Here is a 27,986-nt window from a genome sequence, read left to right as displayed (position 1 = left end):
CAGTGGGCGCGCGCGCGCGCGCGCGTGCGAGGCGCGGCCGGCTCTCGGGTCCCCTCCCCGCGGCTCGGGGGTGCGTGCGGGGCTGGGGAGGGCGGGGCCTGGGGCCGGGCGCGCGCCTGCGCCCCACCCCGCCCCACCCGGGCCAGGCTCGCGCGCCGCCGGGCCCGCCTCCTGTCAACCGGAGCGCGCTGGTCAGGTGGCCCCCAGCCCGCGGCCCGAGCTGGGCTCCTGCCTCCAGGTCTCTCTCCCAGGCTCTGGCATCCTGTCTCAGGCAGCTCGCCTTTCCGATTGTGCCGGAGACATAGCCCCTAGCCGAGCTGTAGTGCGTCGGCAGATGTGAGGAGGTAGTGGGTCCCAATAAGCCCGCGCACGCCATCATACAACGCTGGGGCCCAGTGACCGACCCGGGTCTTTTGCTTCCCGGGTCCGCACCTCCTGAGCATCTAGTGTATAGAGGCTGGCCTCGTGCAGAGGAAAGCAGCAGGCTGAGAAGAGGCACGGGCCTGTTTCGCAGGAGTTTTTGCCTCCCTGGGCCAACGTGAACCTTACCGCGAGATTCCCACCACCGCTGTGGATGCTAGAGGTGGTTACCATCCTAGGATGGCTTGATGCCAAAGGCCCAGGGCCAGTCGTTCATGAAAGCCTCTAGCAAATGCTTGTTTCCTTAAATTTTTCTCTCTGTGATGGCCGGTCTCGCTTGGTTGGTTCTTGGATTCTTATATTCCCAGAAAGAACATAAACCAGTAGTGAATTCTTCATAGATTTTTGATGAGAGGAAGAGGTTTCTCCCTCTTTTCATCTTAAAGTAACAAACTACAAGAAGAAATATACCCGTGACCATGGCTTCTCAAATAAAGACCCAGAAACCAGGGTCAGTTATTCAGCAAACAGCTAACCCCAACACTGGGGAAACCAAGTTGGCAGTTGCCAAAGACTGGTCATGTTCTGGGTGGTCTCGGAAAGTTTGAAGACATTAATTCTTACTGCACAAAACAGTGTTAGAATCAGTTCCACCAGGCAGCCCCAGGGGCCTTCCTAGAGAGAGGAGCCAGCAGGCAAGGCTGCCCAAGGAAGAGACAGGCAAGTGGCCAGTGGAAAACATGTTTTTTCCCCCTAATAGTTGGGCATTTCTGTGGCTCTGAAAGTAAACTTGTTTGCTTCATTTCAACAATAGGGAGAGAAATCCTGCTTTGAAAATGTCACCCGGCATAAAAATACATTTGCAACGGGGGGGGGGGAGGGGCAATTAAGGCCCACCCAGAAAAAATATTCTTCTCCTGCATATTTTAAGTGTGGTGTTTCCCAGTGTGGGTTTGCCTCATTCTATAGATGGCTATCAAAATTTAAATGCAATACAATTGGGATGTTTCAATTTGAGTCATAGTCTGTCTATCCTAGGAAACTGACAAAAGAATTCTATAGAGTTGTTTTATACAGCAAATAAATAATCCCTCCTCTCCATCTTCTTTCCTGTTTAGGTTGGGTGGGGTTAGTATTAGAGGATGAATCTGATTTGGCTTAAAATCAAGTATCACTAAAATCATCCTTCCAGATCCAAAATAGAGATCTCAGGCGCCCAATATTCTACAGACCTTACTTCCTCCAGAGGTTGCCGGGCGGTTGTGCAGATCTACCAAGAACCAGATGCAGAAACAAGTTTCCCTCCTACTGCAGTTCTGCCACTTCTCCAAGACCGCATTAAGGACTGCAGGTAAAGATGGAACCATTTCATCGTGTGGGGTGGGGCGGAGCTCTGCTCTATGAAATGGGTTTAGTGTTCTTTCTTATCAAGTGACTTCCAAGTAAAGACCTGATGCCCTTGGGGGCATTCTGACTGTGTAAGAAGCCATCCTTGACGCGGATGCATGTCTTTCTACTTGCTGTCAGTCCTTAGATGGCAGAGGCACAGACCTGTACCTTGAGTTTTCCTCCACTCCCTCGGTATTTCTTAAGAACCTACTGACTGTGTATGTAAGGCTGTGTTCCAACACTGTAGATGTATTTCAGATTTGCTTACCCGGTTTTCTTTTTTTTTTTTTTCTGGGTCACTTTGCGTCTTTATGGCTGAGTTTCATAAAAGACTAATAATAATCCACTTCATCTGTATAGTGCTTTACAGCTTACGGAGCACTTTTACAAAAATTATCCCATGTGATCCTCCCACAGAAACCTCAGTTAGGACTAGTGTGGGAAGCGTCATGGATGAGTGGCAAGAGCCTAGGCCAGGAAGACAGATTGATAAGAGAAACATTCTGAGATGTCCTACATTTAATTACAAACGGCCAGAGGATGTAAGAAAAGAGAGATGGTAGGTAAGGTTAGCCTGTAGCAAACTGTAGGCCCCAAAGAACGAAAGACTGTTTTTATGTTCTTGAATATACTCTAACAGCTTTACTCAAATGTGCTCTGACTGCCTAGGGTATCCTTCTTGCAGCCCTAAGCAATACAGAGGGCCTGGCTTCTTCTCTGGTTGCTCTCCCATCACAAAACCTTTGCTGCTTCGGGTAATCCCACACTTGTTACCAGTAGCCAATGTAGATTCAATGTAGATAATATGTACATAGCAATGTTTGCATTGTAAAGTGCTCTGGCTTTTTAGAGCTAGGGAATTAGCCATCTAGCCCAATGGGATGGTGGTTGTTGTCAAAGCACCTAGTCATTTATTTTTCTGATTAGTATCTGTGATGGCTCAATAAACCCTTTTATTTCAGAGAGTTCTTACAAGGCCTTGGGCATTTTGATTTAATAAGATACAGCCTTGTACCCATTTTACAGATGAACAAGCTGAACCCCCACTCAGGACTTGAATAAATTCTTTGTGGTCAGCAAACTCATTAACGAGTCAACAAATCTTTGCAGTTTTGTGAACTGCTGAAAATAAGCATGCTATATAATATGTCAAGCATGCTCAAATCAGAAAGCCAAAAATCTCAAACCCAGTCATATTTTGATTCCCCCAAAGGAAGAAAGGATGAGAATATCTCAGTTTTTTGTAAATTATAAGTAACAAAAATTCCAACTATATTAAATTGATCCACAATTAATTCCTGTGGGAATAAAGAAATTACAGTTCTAATATTAAGAACTAGGACTTCTAGACCACAGACAGATTCCCTTTGGTTTTATTTTATATCATTCTCAGAATTATATTTTTCTGATGATTTTTTTTTGTCAGAAAACAGTTCTCACCCCACCCTTAGTCGAATGTTTATCATACATCATATTTTTAACTTTTAAGGTACTTTGACTGTCTTGCATACTCCAGGAAAGGAGTATCTGTACAGCCTTCTACTTCTAGAGACCAGAGAGTCATGACATCAAGAAGACTCCCAGCTCTCACGTAGCCAGCAGAGGCTTTAGGTAGGTGATCTCAATGTTTCTTTTCTTTTTTCTATGTCTAAAAGACAATCCCTTAATTGATATTTTTTTCTGACATATTTTGTGCATGTCTCTCAGACCACCAGTGCCGTGGTCCTTAAACATTATTATCTATAGAACTACCTGAGATGCTTTATATTTTATATTTATATAAATTTATATTTGTATTTCAAATTTGGATCCTGGAGTTCCATTTTTTTGAATCCTCAGCTCAGTGAGTTTGAGGTGGTGCCTAGGGATCATTTTTAGAATCACACTTTCTTCCTCAAGCAATTCCTAATATTCTTTGGGAAACTTGCTACTGCAAAGTAAGCTCTTTGAAGGAAAAGGGATTCCTTTGTATCCCAAAAGGTCAAGGTCAAGAATGGCCCTTGTCCACCTGCTATCATAGTATTTGTTAACTAAAGTCATCTATGTAGGGGCAAGAGCTTAATCAGGAATTTATATAAAAGCTCTTCTCTCCTCTGACATTTGGGTTTTTTTCCTAAGACAAATTTTCCACTTGATTATTCTAGAAAATATTTAAGATTCAGTGAGTTCAAGAAGGTAATGTCATTAAGTAAAGTCCTATGACATGAAAGGATACTGATTTTGTATCAACAAATGGGAGATTTGTTGGCCAACAGGCATTTGTGAGAAGAGAGTACAATGTTTTTGACACCCCTATCAGAAAAAATACTTGGCTAACTTTTGTGTCTTTTGTAGGGTTCATGAAAAATTAATTTTCTTATGTGTAATTGTTAAGAAATAAAAGTTTTGTATACTTTTCAGAAAAAGGGCTTGTATGAAGAAGCAGATAAATATTTGCATATCATTGAGTTGAACTCTTAAGTTATGACAAATCCATTATCTGGTTACAGTTGTTAACATTATTGGTTGAATATACTTGGATGGCTCAGGTATCCCAAAGAGAATGTGCTTTGTGATTTTAAATGTTTAATTATTTGTCAATTTAGGATAGCAAGGGAATCCTGCAGGGATGCCTTTGGAGTGTTGGAAGAGGGGCAAGGACTAGTGCTTTTTTGCAAGCAAGATTGACCAAGAGCTGAACTTGACATTGAAGTTTGGCCTAATATGAGGGCATTACCTAATAGTCATGGTTTTGTGTTGGAATTTTCTTGGGAAATCTTTCATCAGAAGCTCAGATTTTGATTTGTTATGATGGAAATAACAACAAACACTCTTCAACCTACCTTGGCTGGACTGACGAAATGAATTTTCACATACACACTTGCAAGTAGTTTATGTAATACTTACTCTGTTCTGCAGAAGACGGGATCTCCAGACACAAAGGTTTCTTGCATTCTCGTATTTCCTGTCTCCATAGAGCCTTTTGCACACATGCAACTCAAACACATTTTATACAGTAGCTCATTGGTTTTTCTGTAACCTTCAAGGACCAAAGCCTTATTTATTACCACAATGTTCTTTGCAAATAGAACTGTTTTTTTTAAAAGAATGTTTTCTTCTTATTTTGTGTGTATAAGTGTTTTGCCTGTATGTATATACAGGGACCATGTGTGTGCCTGGTGCCCACCAAAGTCAGAAGAGGGCGTCAGATTCCCCCAGAACTGGAGTTACAGATGGTTGTGAGCCACCATGTGGGTGCTAGGAGGTGACCCAAGGTCCTCTGCAAGAGCAGTAAGTACTCATAACCACTGAGCCAACTCTCCAGCCCATGTAGAGCTGTTTTTGTTTGTTCCTGCAGAGAGTAGGTGGATTGTTGTTTGTTAGTTTGTTTTTGTTTTTTTTTTCGAGACAGGGTTTTTCCTTGTAGCTTTGGGGCCTGTCCTGAAACCATCTTTGTAGACCAGGCTGGCCTCGAACTCACAGAGATCTACCTGCCTCTGCCTCCCAAGTGCTGGGATTAAAGGCATTCACCACCACTGGCCGGCGTAGGTGGATATTTATCTGACCGGTTTGCCTGGTCTGTACTGTCTGGAACTGGAGGGAGTAGAGGCTGCCAATTAGCTGAAAATTATTAAGTGGATTGAAGGTGATTGTCTAGACTAAGCGTATTTAATTTTGTTTGGGTGCTCCAAAGCATGTGTGGTTTGGGGTGTTCTACTATAGGTCTGCCAAGTACTAAGAAGATGAGTTCCACTGAGGCAGTGTGGTTTCTTAGTTGACATTTAGATATGTATCTCTTCCCCCAAAGGCCTACAAAATCCTGGTCTGTATGACAGAGAAAAACATTTTTATGAAATTCCTGTGTGTATGATGAAAAACATATTTATATAAGACTGGCAGAGGGCAATTCAGATCAACAAAATTGTAAACAGACCCCTATCCTCAAGGCATTTGGCTGTAGTGATTTAGAACTTGAAGTAAAAGGAATTTTTACTGACTTCTTAAGCTGTTCTTTCAGTCTGCCAATTTTCTCCCTGGTTACTGTAGACTTTGGAGAGGGATAAGAGAAGAAAGAACTCTGGGTTAGTCACATGCACGATAAATGAAAGACAGTACTGTTTTTTAATGACCAAAGAGGGGACATACACAAATCTTTTTTTAAAATTTGTTTTTGTTTGCTTGTTTTTCAAGACATGGTTTCTCTGTGTAGGCTTAGCTGTCCTGGAACTCTCTCTGTAGACCAGGCTGGCCTCAAACTCAGAGATCCTCCTGCCTCTGCCTCCTGAGTGCTGAGATTAAAGCGTGCACCACCACCACCCAGCAATAGATACAAGTCTTAATAAAAGCATTTGATGTAATGGCTTAATGATGATTCTGAAGTTGGTGGGATCAATGTGCAATGACATGCTTTAAAAAGTCAGTGGTAGGAAAGATGGGGGTGACTGGAACAGTGAACCAGAAAGGACAGCGTTAGGGATCGGCCAATTGGACCATCCTTTGCTTCTGTTATCTCTGCCTCTGTTTGAGAAGGGAGAGCTGCCAATCATTTTTATTTGAAGTGGAGATAATTTCTGTGCCCCTTCTGCTCTACTCACACACTTGGCTTTCTCCCTTCATATATTTCCTCCATAATCATCTTCATTTTTTTTTTTTTTTGAGACAGGGTTTCTTTGTGTAGCTTTGGAGTCTGTCCTGGAACTCACTCTGTAAACCAGGCTGACCTCAGAGATCGGCCTGCCTCTGTCCTCTGCGCACCAGGATTAAAGGTGTGCACCATTTCTGCCCAGCTCATCTTCATTTTTTTGTATGTGTGTGTTTTTCAAGACAGGGATTCTCTGTGTAGTTTGGTGCCTGTCCTGCATCTCCCTCTATTTATTTAATGTTTATTAGGAACTTACCATGTGTCAAGAATTGTTAGATGCCAGGGATATAACACATATAGTTCCCTGCCATCCTGGTACTGTAGTCTCTGACTTTTGAACTGCAACAGTCTTTCATGCATTAGTTGATTTGATCCTCATAACTATTTTTCAGAATTTTCATTTTATGCATAATGAAATTAAGATTAGAGAAGTTCAAGTGGTTTAGCCTAGGTCACACAGCTTATTGGTTACATGGTTGGGATATATACCCTTAATTTCTGCACTCCATGACAGTGGACTTTCTGCAGCATTTGCTACTTATTTAGATCTAATTTGCTATTTTAAAATAATTTTTAGGCAATGTTTTACTGTCTCACCCAGGCTGCCCTTGAACTTGATATCCTCCTGTCTCTACCTCAAGCACTGAGATTACTGGCATGTGACACCATGTCCAGTTTCTAAATTGCTTTTCTAAATAGAACTAAGACTGATGATTTTATTCTTATTTTAGTGAGTTCTTATTTGGTAATTTTTTCCTCCCTTTATCAGATGTTATTGAGCACCAAGAATGAACATGTTTATTGTTTAGTTTTTGAGACAGGTTGAGCCTTCTAGCTCAGGTTGACCTCCTATTCCAGACAGTTCTCCTGTATCTACCTCTCTGGTTGAGATTTTAAGTTGGAGTCACCATGCCCTGCCATAAATAAATGTAATCCAAGAAATTAATGATCCTATGATTTTATTATGCCAAATCATTTCTAGGTCTTAAAAAGATTAGGTTATCTTTGTAATGTGTATTTATTAGAATACACTACATATTTTGTGGCACCCTCCCCATAAAAACGTCAACCTGAGATCAGGAGTTCAGAAATCATGAGTACGGAGATCGGGAGTACCAAGACTGGGAGTCCATGTTGTTTAAGTAAGGGAAGAGGTTGATAAACTTCATTCTCAATAAGTCTGAATAAATAAATGAATGCCATTTCCAAAGCAAAGGGCTCAGGATGAAGAGGCAGGACTAACAGTCTTTATTCAGCTAACACTGGGGGATTTAATTCACACTCCAGGCTTCCATTTCCTCAACTAGAGTGGGTTTTAGGTACTTTCTGTTGTCTATACCTGTATTTCCAAATTTGAGTTGAGCAGACAGAGAAATGGAAGGAACCAGAGAGGAGACTACAGCAGGCAGGGCTCCAGTGAGTAGGGGCCCCTCCCAGGGCAAAGCGAGAGTGTTACAAATCTGTTACTCAGGCATTGATCTGGGGGTGTCTGTTCCTCTGTGGGAACAGTCACTCTTACTTTCTTCTTCCCTTTAAATCAAGTCTGACTCTTTCTTACATCAATAGCATTTGCTTTAGAAATATCACACCTGGGTGAGCATGACAGCCCAGTACGGTGAGAAGACTGCTTTGACTTTGATTTTCCAACTTGGAAGTGATGCCACTTCTAGAAATGCTGAGGAGTTTTGTTTGTTTGTTTGTTTGTTTGTTTCTATCCCGAAAGATTTTCTCCAGATTGCAATTATAACCCTTTCAGTTCAGTAGGCAGATAACAGTCAGTAATTACCAACCAGTTGATTCTGAAAGAATTTCATTATGGGTGAATAAGTGGGTATCATCCTTGGGGGCTGAAAGGATAGCTGAAGGAGTCATAGATCCAGGAGTGCACACGTATGTGAGTAACTAAGGGGCACACAAGCTTAATGAAGGGTTTGCCATTATTCAGCAGCCTCAGATTCTCCTTGGCACTGGCCATCACTGTTCCCATTATTTCTTGTTCCTTCCCTAATTGATGAAAGGGAATGGAAAGATTCAGAATGATGCTTCCACATTAGAGACACCAAGTGCTCTGAGCATGAAGGCACAAAGATTTAAGGTTTTAACTAATGGTGGCTAGAAACTTAGGTTTTCAAGAATCCTATAATATATGGTATAGGTATCGTGTAATTTATGTTAGAACACTGGAACTCCAATCAGAGAACTTACCGTGAACAGTGTTAATGAGCACCATGACATAGCCTTGTAATCCCAGCACTTGGAAGGCTGAGAGCAGAGGGGTCCTGAGTTTGAGGCCAGCCTGGACTACGTAGGGAGTTCCTGTCTCTAAAAAACCAAACCAAAATAAAACCCCAAACAAACAAGCAAACAAAACAAGCAATGACAATAACAACTTGCTTCACATCAAAATGAATATACATCTACAAGTTTACGTTATAATCAATGTTTACTGCATACACGACAAAGTTATTACTTCACTACAAAAGTCATCTGCTACTGTAAAGGAAAGCAGAACCACACAGAAAACATGTGTGCTCTGTACTCTGTGGTGACTAAGCAGTGACCTTTCAGAATTCCTTAGGGACAAAGACAATTTGCTATTGAATCTAGATCCAGCCACACTCTTCCCTCCTCAGAGAGCTATTTAGAAATCAGCTTTTCACAGCTAGCTGGCCTCATCGTAACCACTGAGATAAACCAGCATCATGAGAACATGCTGAGGCTCACACCTGAAACAGAATTCAGGTAGTGGGTGGGAAGTTGAGTCAGATAGAACATTTCCTGTGCTTTCAGCTGGGCCAGTTAGCTCCCTGGGGCAAGGTAATCCTTGTCACAGATTCTGGATTAACACAGGTCATGAACAAGGAAAATCCAAGCATTCGCTTGGTTTCTGGCTGGTCGTTCAATATCAACCTCTTTTAGGTTCTCTGTATTTGCCCCATCTCTTCAATTTTGTGGAAATGAGAAGCTAACCTCTTAGCCAGTCTGTGTGACTAGATCTTCCCTACAAGCTTCTATGTCTCAGATGTCCATCATCTGTTTATCTGGTACCTTGCCTGTTGTCAATGCCCAATTCCCAACACATCTAAGTTTGGGTTTCCACATGTTGATGCTATGGGACCTTCATTCTGGCCTTTTAGTAACTTATTGCCTAGTTACCCTCCTGTGTGAAACAACCAGAAAAAAGCAGACAAAATATGTGAAATAACTACTCAAGACCTTAGATGTCAGGTGACAGGGATTCCTGAGGGAAAGGAATGAGTGGCCCCATACTGGATGCAATGTACTACCTTGAGACAGGTTTTAGGTTGTGGTGCAGTAAGGTGGGGCCTAGATGGAAGGTAGCAGACTCCCTAAGTTGACATCTGGGATTGAGAGTCTGGAGAGATGGAGGAAGCTAGAGTTCCCAAGAACACTAAAGAAGAGGGTTGCACAGAGAGAATGCTATGTATCTTATTATTTACAGCAAGAGCTATGGCATCCTTGGGCTGTGTTACACCACGAGGACAAGTATTTGTAGAGATGCAAAAGCAAGAAAACTGCTTCAAACTGGAAAAATTTGAGTAGGTAATAGAGCGCATTCCTGGTATCCATACGACTCTGGGGTTGATTTCTAGCACCATTAAGAAAAAAATGGGAAAATAATCACCAAAAAGATTAGAGGGAGCAGTGACAGCTCTCTCAAAGATCCAGGGATGACATCTGTCCCTTCTAGTCAGACCAGAACATCTCATGTTCATGGACTAGCAGAGAATTTGAGGGGCTTGCTTCTGTAATGGGAATAATCAGCTCCAGATGAAAGGTTCTGTTGACCCCACCTAACAAACAAGCTTCACAAACAAGTGATCCAACTATTTTCCAAGAACTTAATTGTATCCTGGAACAAAACTAAAATATATTTAAATAAATATGACAATACCCAGTCCCCAGTAAGGTAACACTGGCATTGTCTAGCATCCAAACAAATATTGCTAGGCATACAAAAAAAATGGAGAAAATCTGACTCATTTTGAAGATTCACCAACCAAAACCAAATCAGAACCAATGCAAATATTACAGTCAGGGTTAAAAACATTGAGTTATTCTAACTGGACCTTATCTGTGAGCTTAGACTTAGTGATTTTTTTGTTTTGTTTTGTTGACACAGGTTCCCTCTGTGTTTCCTGGCAGTCCTGAAACCAAGCTGGCCTCGAACTCACAGAGATCCACCTGCCTCTGACTCCCAAGTGCTGAGATTAAAGGTGTGCACCACCACCACCCAGGCTCGTAATTTTTTTTTTATTTTAAACTTATTTTATTATTCATTTATTTATTTATTTTGTTTTTTTGAGAAAGGATGTCTCTATTTTATCCTAGCTGTCCTAGAAATTGATATGTAGACAAGGATGGCCTTGAATTCACAGAACCTCCTGCCTCTGTTTCCTGAATGCTGAGATGAAAGGCTTGTGGCACCATACCCTGCACAAATCAGTCTTCCAGACATGAGAACTGTCATGCCTCCAATGAAAACGACATACAGATCAATAGCAACTTTAATGTTAAGAGGAAAATAATGAATTTGGTGGCAGGAACTTCAAAAGAGGCACACATTTGGAAATGGGAAAAGTTAAAATTAGGCAGCTATAGAACTGGGTAGATGGCTCCTCCAGTAAGATTCTGCTGTGCAGCATGAGGACATGAATCCGGATCCCCAGAACCCACACAGGACAGATATGATTGTTGTTGTATGGGTGTGGGTTCATGCAGGTCCACGGGAAGAAAACACAGTGGGGCACTTTAAGAATGTCTTTAGCCTTCCAGCTGCAGGGGTACTCAGCCTCTTTCGAGGAGGACTGAGACACCTTCTCTTAGCTAAGGGCATTTTTATTGTCCTCCAAGTTTACACTTAAGCAAGTTGATTTTCATATCCTCAAAACAACCTGACCCGGTCCTCCAAAGGGACAATGCCAAATGCAAATACCGGATTTAGGAATATCACAGTTTTCTGGATTTTTTGCAAACAAGTTTTGCCTATGCTTTGTAGCCTTGAGAATCTCTCAGACAATATCACATACAGGACATAAGAGAAGCAAAAGGTAACTGAGAAACAAAAGGTGGATTAAGGCTAGATGCTCCCACTCTTGGAGCCAGACCGGGTGTAGCCCAGGGGGAATTCTCCCACATCCCAGAGCTTCAATGGTAAGACAGTGACCAGAGACTCCTGGGAAGATTGCAGGCCAGCTAACCTGGTCTACATAATAATGAATAAGAGATGCTGTCTTAATCAAGATGTATAGCGTGAATTCTAATTGGTCTTAATAATAAAAACCCGGAGCCAGATATGGGGTAAATGCTGAGAAGTAAAGGAGCAAGCCACAGCCACCTCTTATCTCACCAATTCCTCAGCCTGAAAGGGGCCGAGCTCCTGTCTCTGCCTGTCTTATATTCCTTTCACTGCCCAGCCATATCACTTCCTGTTTTCTCCTCCTTTGTGCTGAGATTAAAGGTGTGTGTCACCCTGCCTGGCCTTGGTTAACTAGTGGCTTAGCTCTGCTCTCTCATCTCCAGGCAAGCTTTATTTGTTAGAGCACAAACAAAATATCACCACATTTCCCCTTTTTTTGTCTAAAATAAAAAAGGTTATAACCAATATGAGAAAAACTATATACAGTAAGTACAATAACTCTATACAGTATATACAGGCAATAAATACATTAACAATGTCTAGTCCATTAACAATTGACAAATTCAGAGAAAATACTCCATATTTGTCCTATCCTGGGGAGTCCAAAAGGTTGCACCCAATTCACTTTCTATTCTAATTTGCATGACCAAAGCTATCTTTTAATGTCTCTGAACCTTATACACTTTACACCTCTTTAGTGAATTTCTTTTTTGAATCTGGTAACAAGGAAAACTATAACTATAAAGTCTTCAACTCCATCAGAGATCTGAGAAGGAAATAATATTACCTGAGTAGGCAGGAAGTGCAAGCCAAGTGACTTCCAAAAAGTGTGAGAAATGGCAGAGACAGCTGGCTGCTTAGACAGTCACCCAAAGTTCCTTTGCAATGTTGGGGCATCTATCTTCAGCCTACTGGCCTAGAATATCTGACAGACTTATCTGTGAAGCAGGATATTCTGAAGGGCTGTTCTACCTTGTCTTGGCAAAGTTTGTCAGTCACTTTCTTTATGTCCTGCTTGTCTAATTAAAACCTTCCTTTTTAATTGGACAGAAAAGGAGAAATGATGTGGGATGTCCTTCTGTATGCTTCAAATATGTGTTGCTTTTACTGGTTGATGAATAAAGCTGTTTTGGCCTGGGGCAGGGCAAAATATAGCTAGGTAGGAAAGCCAAATAGAATACAGGGAGAAAGAAGGGCAGAGTCAAGAGAGTTGCCATAGAGCCACCCAAGGAACAAGATGCCAGCAGACCAGTAATGCCATGGCCATGTGGCAAAATATAGATGAATGGAAATGGGTTGATTTAAGTTGTAAGAGCTATCTAGTAATAAGCCTGAGCCATTGGCCAAACGATTATAATCAATATTCAGCCTCAGAGTGATTATTTTATAAATGGCTGTGGGACCAGGCAGGATGCCGAAAAGCCTCTGGCTACAAAGGTGGAAGGTGAAGGCTGACACTTGAGATTGTTCTCCAACTGCCACACAGGTGCCCTCACACACACACTTGCACACACAAAGATAAAAATAAAAGATTAGGTAGATATAAATTATAACATATCAATAATTACACTTAAATGTAAGTAGAATAAATGCTTCAAGTAGAAGGCAGATTTTTGCAGAATAGATTTTAAAAATGGCCCAACTACATGTTGTCTCCAAGAACACTTTAAAATATTTTTAATTTTTTAAATAAGATGTTCTTACTATGTATCTCAGACTTGCCTTCTGCCTCAGACTCAAGGGCCAGCATTACTGGTGTGTACCACCACGCCCTGCTAAGAACACATTTTAAATTTAAAAGTACAAATACATTGAAAGTGAGACGATGATGAGAAACATATGGACCATTCAAACAATAATCAAAAGAGATTAAATACTATAATATTAGACAAAACATCTTAATTTACTTCTTATTGCTAATTTGAGAATTTAATATATGCACACAATGTATTTTGAGGCTATTTAATCCTCCCCTTCCCAACTTCATGTCCTCTTTAAAAAATATTTTTCTCTTTCTTTCTTCCTTCCTTCCTTCCTTCCTTCCTTCCTTCCTTCCTTCCTTCCTTCCTTCCTTTCCTTCCTTCTTCCTTCCTTTCCTTCTTCCTTCTCCTTCCTCCCTCCTCCCTCCCTCCCTCTCTCCCTCCCTCCCTCCCTCCCTCCCTCTCTCTCTCTCTCTCTCTCTCTCTCTCTCTCTCTATCTCTCTATCTCTCTCTCAATCTCTCTTTTGTTTTTTGAGACAGGGTCTCTCTGTGTAGCTTTGGCTTCTGTCCTGGAACTCACTCTGTAGACCAGGCTGGCCTCAAACTCACAGAGATCCACCTGCCTCTGCCTCCCGAGTGCTGGGGTTAAAGGTGTGCGCTACCGCCGCTGCCGCCGCCGCCGCCGCCACCACCACCACCACCACCACCACCCAGCCAAAAAATATTTCTTTTTATACCCCATTGAATCCAGATTTTGTTGCCCATATATGTGCAGTATGGGGCCATCCACTGGAGCATGTTGATCCCCCAGGGACCAACCACACCCTAAAGGAAACAGACTCTTCCTCACTCTCCAGCCATCAACTGTCAAAGCTCCTTAGCCAGGGGAGGAGGCTTGTGAGCCCAGCCCTCCACTCTGTGCTGGATGTTGATGTCTTGGTCTTGGCACTAGAGGGGAAAAAACCCATATTTTAACACAAAAACTGTTATTAGAGACAAGGAGGGTCACTTTATAATGCTATAAGGAAGCTATAACAATGTATAACATTCAAGCACATAACAATTACTAACACATATGAAACCAACAACTGAGCCTCAAAACACATGAGTTAAAAACTAACAAAACTGAGGAGAGAGACAGACAATTCAACCACAGCAGACCTCAGTGTCCTTCCCTCAGCAGTGGATAAAGTAACTAGGCAGAAGATCAACAAGGAGACAGAAGACATGAACAGTGTATAGATCATACAGGTCTACTGATACCTATGGAATACTCCACTCCACAGCAGCGGGATCCCATATCCTCTGACTAGCTCGATGGTAGATCACAGAATGAGCCCCACTAAACTGAAAGGCCTTCACATCAACTGTGTACACCTGCAGCCGTAGTGGACCTACATTAAAAACCAAGGGCTGTAGCTCAGTGGCACCAGGCACAACAAACACAGCAGCACAGTGAGCTGAGGAAATAGCTTGGCTGGTAGAGTGCTCGTCTAGCATGCTGAAATCCTGGGTTCAATCCCCAGCACCAGATAAACCAAGTGTGGAGGAACACACCATGACCCCAGCACTTTCGAGTTAGACACAGGAGGATCAGAAGTTCAAGACCTTCCTTGGCTGCAGGGCAAGCTTAAGGCCAGTTCGGGATATATGAAACTGTGTTTTAATAAAATAGAACAAAACAAAGCAAAAATAACAAGGAAATGTGAGCATTGCACAGATATATGAAAAATAAGTAATAGGCTTCTATTTTTGTGTGTGTGACTTTCAGAAGAATTTTATTGTAGGAACTGTGTTAAGAGAAAGAAAGCAGAGAGAACTAGACAGCAGAGCTCCTTTATAGTAGCACGTGAGAGGGCACCGAGAGGCTTTCAGAGATGTGCACCATACCTGGGGTGAGGTGTGGAGAGGGGACTGAGCTTGTCAGGTCAGTTGGCCCACCTGGGGTCCAGATGCCTCCCTCAGTCAGTCACTGACTCATATCCAGCCTTTAGGCAGAGTTGTGCGTGTAGATGAAGAACAGAGTTCTCTTCTAGCCTCCAGCAAGGACTTCTCGGAACTGCTCCTCCCTGACTAGTGACTGTTCTCATCATTTCCTCCTGTGAAGACATAACCCTAAAATTACCTAGGAACAAGACTAGAGATCAGAATCCCCAATAACAAGCTACTAAATAAACAAAGGGCCAAGATAGACATGGCGGTGTATACCTGTTATCCTAGCAGTCTGCGGCCAACACATGACCATAAATTAGAGGCCAGTCTGGGCTCCATAACGAGATCCTGCTTAAACAAACAAACAAACAAACAAATGAAGCAATTTAAAAATGGGCCAAAGAAGAAATGACAAAGGAAACTAGAAAATACTTTGAGATAAATGATAATAAAATTTCAGTATGCTAGACATTCAGCTAATATGCTGCATAGTGGGAAAGAGATCATTATAAATTCCAGCATTTAAAAAAAAGGGGAAAAAATCTAATGTTACTATCCTAGTTTTCTACCATAAGCAGCTTAGGAAGAAGAGCAAAATAAACACAAAGCAAGAAGATGAGGAAAATAAGATTAAAGAAGAAACACATGAAACAGAAAGTGGAAAACTGGGCCTGGAGAGATGGCCCAGTGATTAAGAGCACCGTCTGCTGTTCCAGAGGACCTGGGTTCAATTCCCAGCACCCATATGACAGCTCACAACTATCTGTAACTCCTGGGGATCTGACACCCTCATACAGACATAAATAAGAACAAGTAAGTCATTAAAAATTAAAAAATAAAAATTTAAAATTAAAAAAAAACGTCTGGAGTGATGATGGTTCATTGGTTAGGAGCATTTCTGCTCTTGCAGAGGACCCAAGTTCAGTTCCCAGCACTCATGTCAATGAATTCAGTCAGCATATAACTCCAACTCCAGAGGACCCAATGCCCTCTTCTGCCCCCCTCTGACCTCCTCAGGCACCCACATACACATACACATAAATAAAAATAAATAAATAAATAAATAAATAAATAAATAAATAAATAAAGCCGGACAGGTAGATCTCTGTGAGTTTGAGGACAGCCTGGTCTACAAGCCTAGTTCCAGGACAGCCAGGGCTACACAGAGAAACTCTGTCTCAAAAAAACAAGAACAAAAAAGTGGAAAATGGTTGAAAAAGATTAATAAAAGATTGCTTTTTAAAGAATGTCAACTAAATTGATAAACATTTGGTTATCTGGGCCTAGAATGAATAACTAAATTACTAAAATCAGAAATCAAGAGAGAATAATACTTCCAGCCATAGGGAAATAAAAGACTAATGGAGCTGGATAACTAGGTAACTTGATAAACTAATTTGCTAAGAAAAAAAAAATTCAAAAGATCTGACTCAATTTGTAACAAAGAGATAGAATTAATAATTTAAAATCAACCAGCTCATAGTCCAGGCAGCTTCATTAATAAATTCTACCACCACTCAAAATAAACCTGGCTTGTTGAACATCAAAACAACAACAACAAACCATTCATTCTACCAAGGAGACCATCTCAGAAAGCCACAACCAATGCAAATGCAGCAAACAAGTGCTGGTGTGGTATCCAGTCCCAGCTTACACATCTACAACAGTCCCTGCACCCAAGGCTCAGGGATCACTGCAGAAGAGCTGGGGAGATCGGAAGAGTCAGAGAAGCAGGAAGTTCACTGTGAAAATATGGCAGGGAGGCTACACCCGTGAGGTTTCATCAACATGGCTGTCTGAACAGCTAAGACACCAATGGACATGCTAACAAGGAGGTGGGAAATCTCTCTGGGCCTCAGCTGTAGTCAAAGAACTATGGGCAGCTAGGGAATGCTGAGAGTGAGAGAAATAAATGGTCTTCCCAGAGAAGAGCCTCCCCAACTGGTGTCCAACCCCAACTGATCAACCCTGAGATCATGTACGTCCAGGTGACTTTATATGGACTAGCAGGTTATATTTGTGTATTTAGAAACACACACACACACACACACACACACACACACACACACACACACTATCAACTAAAGCAAAAGATGCCAAGAATTTGAGAGAGAGCAAGGCAGGGTACATGGGAGGGGTCACAGGGAGGAAAGGGGGGAAATGATGTAATTACAATTTCAAAAATAAAAAATATATAAAAAGTAAATTCTACCGAGTAGATAAATAATTGTTTTTAGGCTTAATATTGTTAAGATATTAAAATCACCCCCAAGGACCTACAGGTTTAATGCTATCTCTGTTCAAATCTCAATGGGGACTTTTGTAGAAACAGAAAATCCTCCTTCAAGAGTCTCCAACTAGTCCAAATGATCTTGGAAAATAACAAAGCTGATGTATTCAACGTTTCTGATTTCAAAACTTGCAGTATAATTCTACAGCAGTCAAAGCAATGTTGTATAAACACATAGACCAATGGATCAGAGTAGAGACTCTCGTAAACTCTAATGCTAAGATAATGTAAGGGGAGTAAGGGCAATCTTTAACAAATTGGCCTGGAAAGTGATATTTGCATGTGAAAGAAGTTTGAACCTTATCTGTCAAGAAAGATAAAGCTAATTCAGAATGGATAAAGGCCTAAACATAAGATTTGGAGCTATACAAACAGGAAAATTCTTCATGATATTGAGTTTAGCAATAACTTTCTGGTTTTAACTTCAAAGACACAGGTAACAAAAGAAAGATAAATTTGACTTCAGGAAAAATGTAAACTATTGGGCATCAGAGGGCACTGGCAAGAGTAAAAGAAGCCACAGAACACTGAAAGTACTTGACAGTCTGACAAGATGTTACTATCATGCTTTTCTAGAGGACCCATAAAGGTCAAAAGCAAATGGTAAAATCTAGATTTTAACACAGGCAAAGGAGAAATAACTTCCTTGGAAGAAGCTGAACAGAACATGGATTAGCAGTTGGCCCAAGCAAGGGAGAAGGATAGACAGTCACTATTGTGGCAGAACAGTGGTCTTAGACTTGTGACTATGTTAACTTACACTATAGAAGAGATTTTTTGTAGAGTGATTGAGATAGAAAGAGTTCATACCTGAGTATCTAATCACATGAATACTTAAAAACGGAAAACCTCTCCTAGGTTTAAACCAGACACTACAAGTAAAATGCAGAGATTATTAGATTATATTAAAATTTGACCAAACTATATGTGCTCATTACCAGAAACAATTGAAATATAAATATACAAATAGGCTTAAAAGTGAAATAAAAATGGGAAAAGATATCTATACAAGTACTACTCAAGTCGGACGGTGGTGGCGCACGACTTTAATCCCAGCACTCGAGAGACTCAGGTAGGCAGATCTCTGTGAGTTCGAGGCCAGCCTGGTCTACAGAGTGAGTTCCAGGAAAGGCGCAAAGCTACACAGGGAAACCCTGTCAAAAACAAAAACAAAAACAAACAAACAAGTACTACTCAAAAGAAAATTGGAGAGACTAACCAACATAAAAGTAGATTTTAGAGCAAAGAATAGCATCAGGAATAATGAGTGTCATTTCACAGTGATAAATGGATTAATAAAAAATAACAGTCAACCATTTATGTATCTCAAAATATGACTTCAAGATACATGAAACTAAACTGACAGAAATTATAGCTCTCAGCATCCCTTTCTTAGTGACTCAAAACTGTGAAAAGAAAATCAATGAACACATAAAGGGGACTGGGGTGGTGGCTCAGTGGGTAATGCACTTACTGCCAATTAGGGGGCCTGAGGCCTGGGTCCCTCTGCAGGTGCAGCAGCATGCATCTGTGATCCCAGTTTAGAAGCAAGGTTGGAGGGGAGCAGGGGTGGGAGTAGAGATCCCATCTCAAAATATAAGCTAGAGTACAATACAGGAAGACACTTGACATTGGCTTCTGGCCTCCACATTCACTTACACACACACACACACACACACACACACACACACACACACACACACACGAAAACTGCTACTTATAGATTTCCTTAAATGACACTTACAGGACCCTTTGCTCAGCAGGTATAGAATATACATTTTTAAAGTATGATTTGGAGACCTTAAGTTTTTTTTTTTTTTTTTGGTTTTTCGAGACAGGGTTTCTCTGTGTAGCTTTGTGCCTTTCCTGGAACTCGCTTTGAAGACCAGGCTGGCCTAGAACTCACAGAGATCCGCCTGCCTCTCGAACTCACAGAGATCCACCTGCCTCTGCCTCCCGAGTGCTGGGATTAAAGGTGTGTGCCACCACTGCCCAGCAAGACATATTTTTTTATATACTTAAAATATTCATATCACATAAGTATATTCTTTAACTATAATAGTTAATTAGAAATAAATAGCAGAAAGATTTCTGGAAAATCTACTAATATTTGGAAATTAAATAATATACTTCTAAATTACCATGATGCAAAGAAGAAACCAAAAGGAAATTTAGAAAATATTTTGGCTTGAATAAAAGTAGAAATATAACATACCAAAACTTGTGGGATAGTAATAATAGCATCACTTAGATGGAAATTAGAGCATTATATACATAACTAAAGAATAGGGCCCAGATCCTTTCACCCAAAGGAACTAGAGGAATGAACCAAGCCCAACATATGTAAAGGGAGGAAATCATAGCAGCAGATCTCAATGAGTTATAAAAGACAAATACTAGGCAAAAATTGATGACACTTGTTCTTTAATAGTAGAAGCTTTGTTCTCTATCAAAACTGATAAAAAATGATATATAACACAAATTACCACTTAAATGAAAACACATTACTACAGGAGATGCAGTTATTAATGACAGTGTGGGATTAGTATGGACAGTTCCATGCCAATAATCTCAGCACTCAAATGAAATGGGACAGATTCATTTTAAAAGACACAAAGTACCAAGAGCTTACTCAAGAAGAAATAGATAATCTGAATAATCCTGTATCTGCTTTAAAAAACTGAGTTTGTAGTTTAAAATCTTCCAATGACAATAGTAGGAGGCACAAATGGCTTCATTGGGAATTCTGTTTTAAGAAAAAAGATACAGTCATTTATCAGAAATGCTTCCAAAACCTGAAGAGAGAGAAACAGTTCCCAGCTCATTCCATGAAGCCGCTAGCTTTATACCAGAATCAGATAAAGATGTTCCAACAGAAGAAAATGGCAGGCCAGTATCCTTCATGAAAGTAGATTCAAGCATCCTAAGGAAAAATCCTTAGCCCTTTAATAAATGCTTTTCTTGGGTGAAGTTTTTAGAAAGCCACATGCATTTATATTGCTACAAAAGTAAATACTGTATTTATATATCTACTAAAGTGTTCCCTGTTCTTCCTCAGGCACTAATAAAGTACAAGGAAACTTAGAGCCTAAAACAGCTACAAAAAGAAACGGCCTTTCCCTGAGTGCTTTACAGCTGTCTCGGCTGTGTGAATGCAGGAGAGGGCCACCTCTGTTTATATATCACTTAATTTTATGGACTCGATAGGATTTAATGTTAGGATAAACTCTATTTTGTGTTTCCTTTGGCAAGTGTTTTTACATTTTATAAAATCCCAAGTTACCACTATATTTAGTCCCAGGCTTTTAAAATTCCCTCTGTTACTTAATCTGCAATATTTTTTATTTATGATATTTAGATAATAGTTTGCCTGTCCTTATCTTGTTTCTTTTGAACATTGTTGATGTTTGCATTAATAAATGCTAAATAAACATACTGTAGATATATTTCAAAAAACTTGATTTGAATTATTTTTTGGATTTTTTTGACAACCTGATATACTAAAGTATAATAAAAATATAAAGTTTAATGCTTTAATTTGCAATGTGTTTTTTTAATGGTAATTCTAATAGATGATAGTCTTTGCTCACAGAACAATGAACCACATGTATCTTACTTATGGATTGTTTTGGTACAAATAATTTGGATAGCTTTTTAAATTTATGCTTGTGTATCATAACTATTCAGCTCTATAGTTTCAAGGATTCTTATTGACTGGGAGTGATGGTGAATATCTATAGTTCCAGTACTCAAGATGCAGAATCAGGAGAACAATTGCAAGGTCAAGGCCCGCTTGACTTACATAGAGAGTTCCTGGCTAGCTGGGGCCACATAGTGACACCCTGTCTCAAAACTGAACAAACAAAAAGTGAAAGGTTACATGTGGTGCTGTGCTTGGTCCTCAGAGTGCTAGCCAGCTTTATTTTATATTTCAGTCTTTATGTTTGCTTTCACTCTTCTCCTGACTACATAACATGCGTTTAAAGAGGAAAAGATTCTGCAGCATCTCTAGGTTTTTGATAATACTGTCACTTTATTTTATTAGCACTTTTAACTTTTCAAATCATTTACATTGTTACCAAATCATTTAAGTGCCCTGAAAATAACCTCATAATTTATGTTTTAATATAGCATTCTTATCATTATTGGTTTCAGTAATCATTTAGACAAGACGATATCATGCTAAACATTTAAGACTGAAGCAAAATGTTCCTTGGTGAGATACTGAACATTTCACTGTGGTAATTCAGAGTACCTCGATTATCATAGGGATGATAAACAAATTAAGGACATAATTACAGGAAGAAACAGCTTTCCTTAATGGCCCTGCAAAGGTTACATTCAAATAATTATCCTTCATTTGTAGGTTGATAAAATAATGAAGATAACAAATGTGACCCTAATACTGTTTTTAGAAAACCACTCCTCTCATAAAAACCATCATATTAGTAGCAAAAATAAAAGCCATATTTGCCACTAGTTTATCCATCACTGGATCCATCAGACAATACGCATTCTTTATTTCATTTAATCCTCATGACAATATTGTATGAGTTTCTGTCCTCATTATGCAAATGAGGCAGCTCCTCACTTTCTTGTGCATAACTGCATCTCCTCTTTTGTCTATCTTTATGGTTCAACCAGTGCTGCCCTTAGCCCCAGATTCTAGAGGTAGCAGTCAAACTTAAATTTTGCCAATTTAAAGTTTTTATCCTAGGGGCTGGAGAGATGGCTCAGCGGTTAAGGCTTTTTGGGCTCTTCCAGGTTCAATTCCCAACACCCAGAGGCAGGCAGCTTCTAATTGCCTCCATGTCCAGTTCCAGGGGATCCAATGCCCTCTTCTGTCTTCCATGAGCACCTTTATACATGTGGCATACATCTGTGACATGTACTCACACAGACATGTACACATAAATAAAAACACAGAATATTTTAAAAGAAATCTGATTCCACAGAGCACAGTGCTTGCTTTAATAGTTCAAATAACCCACACTGAGCCAGTTGGCACTTTCTGGGACTATTCTGTTGCTATTTCCAGGGACAATATGGCCTGTCTCAAACAAGATCACAACAGGACGCACAGGAATTCAGGATCTGAGATTATATTGCTGGAATCCTTGTATGATTAGTACTCAGACTTCCTTTGTCTCTAAATCTATAGTGGAAACTTGAGAACATTGAGGGCACTTCCAAGCCCTGCTTTTATGATTCACGTGGGCTACACAACATGGCCATGACTTCGGCTCCTACTGTGCCTTATCCACTTGCAAGTATCAGTGAAGTATCAATGACTTTGGTGTGTGGGACGTATTTTTTCCTGACATAGTAAAATAAACATAACCATTAAAATATTTACATAGGTACTATCTCCAATAATTTCATGTTTTTTGGTGGTCTTTTGAGAAAGCTTGCATCGCAGAAGACACCACATCATCTCATCCTGTTCAGAATGCTGCTTTTTGTTTGTGCATTTGTGTTTAAATCCTGTCTTTGCATTGTAACCTTTACCTTAAAAGAACAGAAAAGAAGCCAATGGTGCAAAGCTATATTTCAGCACATGAGAAGCTGAGGCAGGAAGAACACAAAACCGAGGCCAGTATGGGCTCTACAATGAGACCCTGTTTCAAAAGGTAAACATGAGAGGGCAGTTATTATGTCTTAATATGAAGAACTACTAAGCAGGAATGAGTGGGGTAAAGAGAAGATGGAGTGGGCAGATTAAAAAAGGAATGTCTTAAGTATCTTAGAAGCAACTGTATATGTCCCTATAATGAACACAAAGTGAGATCTGAAAAACTCAGAACTAAATATGCTGGCAACTAAGAGCAGTGTGGTGGCTGAGTCTCAGTAACTTAAACTAGCCTCAAACTAGCTCACAAATCAGTTTTTGTTTGTTTGTTTTTCCGAGACAGGGTTTCTCTGTGTAGCTTTGAGCCTTTCCTGGAACTCACTCTGTAGACCAGGCTGGCCTCGAACTCACAGAGATACCCTTGCCTCTGCCTCCTGAGTGCTGGGATTAAAGGCGTGCGCCACTGCCGCCCGGCCAGTTTTTGTTTTTTACCATAACAATGGAATTAATAAGCAACTCATTTCATGATGGGAAATATTTATTGTGAGATTTATATTTTGGTACAAAATACATCAAAACCTTTGTTTCTATTTACCCTGGGGGAAAAGTCCTTTTCCAAGAGCATTTTCAGAGAGCAGCCATCCTCCTCATTGTACCTCTGAGTTGCTGTTCCATAGAACTCGCCCTTCTCTGTGTACATTAATTAAATAAGGGCTGCTTTGCCCCTTGATCAAGTCCACTTATACATCCTATCACAAGGATGCATTTATGTTCTAGTATACCTTAGTCACTTCAGGGGCAACTAAATAACAAATCAGGAATTCAGAATTCTCTGATTCAGTTGCTGTTTTCTGACTGCTCTCATACTTCAGGACAAGTATTTAAGTGCATTTTACCTTTTTTCTTTTTAAAAGAAAGATTTGCTATAATTTTTAATTATGTATATGTGTTGTGGGTATGTGCATGTGATTGTAGGTGCTGAGCTCCAGGGTACCAGGTCCCCCTGGAGGTGGAGGTACAGGTGGTTGTGAGTTGCCCAATGTAGGTGCTGGGAACCAAACTCAGGTCCTCTGCAAAAGAAGCATGTGCTCCTAACCGCTGAACCATCTCTCCAGCCCCATGCCTTACCTTTTTCTTAAGTAGCTCTGAAACTGGAATGTCTCAGGTGCTGGTGAGCTGGCTGAGATCCTAGCAGTGCTGAACTGTGGTATACCAGATCAAAGAGAAGTCTGAATGGCTGGGACCTTAGTTTCTGGGCCGCTGCTCCAATCTGTCCCTTAAGGCTTTGATACTATATGTGCAGAGGCAAACTTCAATACCATTCCAGGTAAGTGTCTCCTCTTGGCAAAAGTGTATTGCTTTACTAGCTGATGCAATGCTTAAAAGGTCTGTATTCATGTGCAGAACTTCACTTAGACCTCATTTCACTCATAAAGAGTTACATCAAATTTTATTACCTAATTTTTCCTGGTGACAAAACTGAAGTTAAGTGATTTGATCATGATCAGGAGACTATTGGGTGGTAGAGTTGGGATGTGAACTCATATATTCCTGTCACTCTGTTATGTTAATTATTTGCTTTATCTAGGGAAAAAAGATTCATGAGGGATAAGGCAGTGGTTCTCAACATTCCTGATGCTGTGATCCTTCACTACAGTTCCCCATGTTGTGGGGACCCCCAACATAAAATTACTTTTGTTGCTACTTTATAACTACAATTTTGCTACTGTTATGAATTGTAATGTAAAGATCTGATATGGGATACACCCCCCCCGGGGGTCACGACCCATAGGTTGAGAATAACTAGGTTAAAGGAAACTAAGTATTTTCATTTGTGGTTGGTGGGGTGTTAACTCTTTGGATTCTCCAGCAAGACTTTGTCTTGTAAAAGTAAGATCCTTTTACCTCAGCAGAGCCTACACCAAATGCATAAATCCTTACACAATACCATATATATGAGGATCCAATCTCCATTTGAAGATAGTCTTTTGTATTTATACAGAATAATTTAATAGAGCAAACAAATGATTATGAATTGACTATGAGGCTTTTCCCATTGCCTAATATAATGACATTTTCTTGTGGAACTTTCAAGGTCACACTCTGTGGTGGTTTAAATAGAAATGGCCGCCATGGACCTGTGTGTGTGAATGCTTGGCCCAAAGGGGATGGCATTATTAGGAGGTGTGGCCTTGTTGGTAGGTGTGAGCTTGTTGGAGGAAGTGTTTCACTGTGTGGGTGGGCTTTGAGGTCTTATGTGCTCAAGCCATGCCCAGTGTGGCATACAGGCTCCTGCTGCTTATGGTTCAAGATGTAGAACTCTCAGCTCCTTCTCCAGCACCATGTCTGTCTGCATGCTGCCATGTTTCCCACCATGACATAATGGACTAAACCTCTGAAACTGTAAGCCAGCCCAAGTGAAATGTTTTCTTTTACAAGAGTTGTCATGGTCATGGTGTCTCTTCACAGCAATAAAAACCCTAACTAAGACATCCTCATATCAAAGAGGCAGGGTAACTTTCTAAGAAAATCAATCACTTCTTAAAGCTGTATACGTATACTGTTTGAAGGTATTATTATTAGGAAATTGAAACAAAAGTACTAGAGTTCCCTTCCTAAGGCCTGTTGGGAAAAGAGAGCCTCTGGATTCTGTCCAAGGTTGCCTTGTGTAACCCTGGACACTTTAAAGTAAAAGCTTCAACTCAGCTGCAACATATTTTATTTTGTTTTGGGTTCAGAAATGTAATGGATTTTGTAGTGAGGTAGATTGAAATGCTTTTTTCTAAAGATTGACTAGGCACTAATAAAACTTTTTATTATATCATTTTCATTAGATTTGTAGGAAAGCTAGTGGCTGGCTCAATGGTTAGCCATGTAGATTAATCACTGTAATGAGCCTATGATGAGTATTTGACTCCTAGGAACTATAAGAAGACAGATATTGGCCATAATGTATGAGAGATCACTGTTATGATGGGAAGGTATGCTTAGTGATGGCTCTCAGTTTCCTAACATGGAGGTATAAAGTTAATAAATGGTAGCTCATCAATGATAACATCACTGTGATGATGGTGTATCCCTTTCCCCATGATTCTATAATGATATTAATCTACATTAGAGAATACTTTTCATCTTTACTCATTCTCTCCATATGTACTTTAGTGTGATTAACTCTTTGAACTATTTATACTCCTAAAGAATCTTTTTTTTTTTTTTTTTTTTTTTTTTTTTTTTTTTTTTTGACATAGAACAGAAGACCCACAAATTAGGCCATGAGAACTATGGCCTAAAGGATGTGTGTAAATACTGAATAGCAAGCAGGGAATTTGTCATGAACTCTGGAGAAAGATGAGATGAGAAAAACCAGAAGTGATTGGCAAGAAGGTCAATACAGTTGCCAATAGATTGAACAGAACAGGATTTGATTGAACACCAGATTGGGCTAGTGCCTTCCCTTTCAACTTAGACCTGAGTAATAGTAGTTGGTGCTGTGATTTTTCTACTTTTCCTCAAAGAAATAAGCATGTACATGACCAAGTGTGTACCTGAATACACACACACACACACACACACACACACACACACACACACACACATCTATGTTATGCAACACATTCATGATTGTTACCCCAGGAGATATGGATCCACCTAAACAAATGTATTAATTCACACATATATCATTTGTAAGGAGGATCCAATATTGTGCTTAATGGAAAATCTTCACTTGTAGAGAAATAGTGTCTGAAAGCAGTTGCATATCTAACAGCTGAAAAGATTATTTTAGGTGGTACAATGACACTTCTTTTGGGGATAATGCCACAAAGCTCCATAAGATAATATAGGGAACCAAATGGAAGTCAAACCCAAGCTGACAACATCATACTAAGATGATCTACTAGAAGATTCTCATCATTGTCTAAAGGAAATTAGCCATATGATATGTCCAGTTTTCTATGGAAAGGTCTGTTTGTTAAAATATCATAACCCACAGTTCATGTGTTGTGTCGGGCCTGGGGCCTTTTAATTAAATGCTTCCTCAGAACATTTTCTGGTGCTCTTCAGAGCGGCTGTTTTATTTACTCTTTAGCATTCTGTGAAAGTCTCACTTAGCATCCTTTATAGTGTGCATTTTTGATGAGGATGGTGTTGCTATTTTTACGTGGGCTTTGTGGATTCCTTTGAGGAATTCAGGGGTCCACGGAGAGGAAGTGGTGGTTAGCTTCTTGTAGCAAATCTGTCCATCCCCCTATCTCACAGAACCCCGTGTGAAGCTGTACCTATAAAAGATGATTTGCCAACTGTTTTTGCTCTGAAGGGACATCGCCTATTTTTAGCAACAAAGAAGTGTTAGGAAGGGGAGGGAGGCATATCTCAGAGGGACAGATCTGAAATGAAGCCCAGAATGCCGAGGAAAGGGGAGAGAAAGCAAAGGGGTGTTTGTGAAGGATGTTGAGGAGAGTGCAGATCTGACACTGCAGGGACCTCTCTTAAACATTCTGCTGTTAGAGAATTTAGGAAATGTTGTTAAAGAAATCTTCAAGACATTGAATAAAGGAAATCAAGACAGGGCAAGATGAACTGGTTTGATTAGTTCTGTAATCTGTATTTTTAAAAGTTTAAGATTCAGATGAATTAGCAACACACTGAAGAGGAACTCTGCACAGGCTTGTGCAGGAAGCATATGGAGGTGGGGTGGGAGATGACATTTTCAGAATACAAGGTGAGGCACATGTTGTCCAAAATATAATGAAACTGAGTTGGGTGTTTTCTATTATCCTATTTAAAGTTTAAAACAATGTTGGAAAGTAAAAATTACTCTATTTTTATAGATCATCTACCAAGGGGGGGGGGTCATTCCTCTCTCCCCTTCCCCCTCTCCAGCTCCCCTCTCCTCCCCTCTCCTCTCCTCTCCTCTCCTCTCCTCTCCTCTCTCTCCTCTCCTCTCCTCTCCTCTCCTCTCCCT

General features: G+C 40.3%; 1 long non-coding RNA gene across 1 annotated transcript in view; it reads left to right on the top strand.

Moving 5' to 3' along the window:
- The first annotated feature begins 163 nt into the window (after nt 1-163).
- LOC114694521 overlaps nt 164-27,986 on the top strand; it is a 116,507-nt gene continuing 88,684 nt past the window's right edge. Inside the window, exons 1-2 of the long non-coding RNA XR_003734714.2 lie at nt 164-1,711; nt 3,239-3,360. This is a non-coding gene — a long non-coding RNA (uncharacterized LOC114694521). The remainder of the gene's footprint in view (nt 1,712-3,238; nt 3,361-27,986) is intronic.

The sequence above is a fragment of the Peromyscus leucopus genome, chromosome 5 (genome assembly GCF_004664715.2).
Source record: "Peromyscus leucopus breed LL Stock chromosome 5, UCI_PerLeu_2.1, whole genome shotgun sequence".
Taxonomy (NCBI): domain Eukaryota; kingdom Metazoa; phylum Chordata; class Mammalia; order Rodentia; family Cricetidae; genus Peromyscus; species Peromyscus leucopus.
Note: the sequence above shows the minus strand (reverse complement) of the source record. Positions and strands in the feature narration are given on the sequence as shown.